Here is a 1,337-nt window from a genome sequence, read left to right as displayed (position 1 = left end):
CTATGGAAGAGGATTAGGGCCACCGAAAAAAAAGTGGGTCTTTTTTTCTGACTTTTTTCTCAGAATTCTGGAAAAGAAGGAAAAAAGATCCACTTTTTTTTCAGCGGCCCTAATCCTCTTCCGTAATATCCTCCGTTAGAAACTGAACAGAATTCATACACACTGACGCCACAATTTTATTTATTTAGGAAAGGAGATTAATAAAGAACAGAAACTCCCATTTGGAGAAATAAACTTATCAGCAGTGTTTTTTTGGTTCGTTTTTGTTTTTTCCCTATACCATATCATGACATCAAGCATTACATTTTTTTTTACAACATTTAACAGCATATTTGTGTCTTGATCATCTGCTGAAACCCTGCAATGGCTCCATGCACCCAGTTTGACAACCAGCCAAGCTCATCTCCTTTACATGTTGACTTTCAAACGTCCCTCATTACTTATGGATATTTCTCTCATCCAGATGAATAGTATCAGCCTTCTGGGATTTTTCTTACCTGGAAAACCAAGACTGAGAATTGTCTAAAATGAAGCAAACTGTAGAACTTTCTTCGGTGTTAATTACAGGCTAATGTAGTATCTGCAGTTTGGAGTGAGTTTGACTTTATGTTGTGTAAAATGGCAAATGGTCTGGTTCTTATATGGCGCTTTTCTAATCTGAGCACTCAAAGCGCTGAACGACTAATTCATTCACCCAACCACTTATTCTAAACTGACATTGATACTCTGATGGATGCATCGGAGAGCAACATGGGATTAGGATCTTGCCCAAGGATATTTGGCATGCAGACTGGTGGAGCCTGGGATCGAACCACTAACCTTCTGGTTAGTAGCTGACTTGCTCTACCACCCGAACTACAGCCACCTAAAAGGTGTATGGTTACCTGAGTCAAAAGAATAATTTTATTGTGACACAATACAATAGAATATGCAAAGCTTAGCAATGTTGAGCAAATGAAAGAAAGCAGTCATATTTGTTTAATATGTGCATTGAAGGTCATATCATGGAAAAACAGCTGTTTACTACCTTGCACAGTGCAATCAGTTTTCCTGCTAGAAATTTCACAATTCCCGTTAGACCCAATAACCAAAGTAAAACAAACAAAAAATGATCCCATTCAGTAGCACTTAACAGGTTAGTTCCCCTACCCTGGAAAACTAGCTCATGATCCTCATACAGTCACAACAATACCCACTACAGTAACACTACAGTAACACTCTCAGTCTCAACACTTATTAGTCTTAACAAGTGTAATTAGTTTACAGCTGTCACACACTGCCTTAGAATAGTTTTGGTACACTGATGTATTAACCAACCAATATACCTTTCTAGAGCT

This window comes from Perissodus microlepis, chromosome 13 (assembly GCF_051167445.1).
Source record: "Perissodus microlepis isolate ML-2025 ecotype Zambia chromosome 13, ASM5116744v1, whole genome shotgun sequence".
Taxonomy (NCBI): Eukaryota; Metazoa; Chordata; class Actinopteri; order Cichliformes; family Cichlidae; genus Perissodus; species Perissodus microlepis.
Note: the sequence above shows the minus strand (reverse complement) of the source record.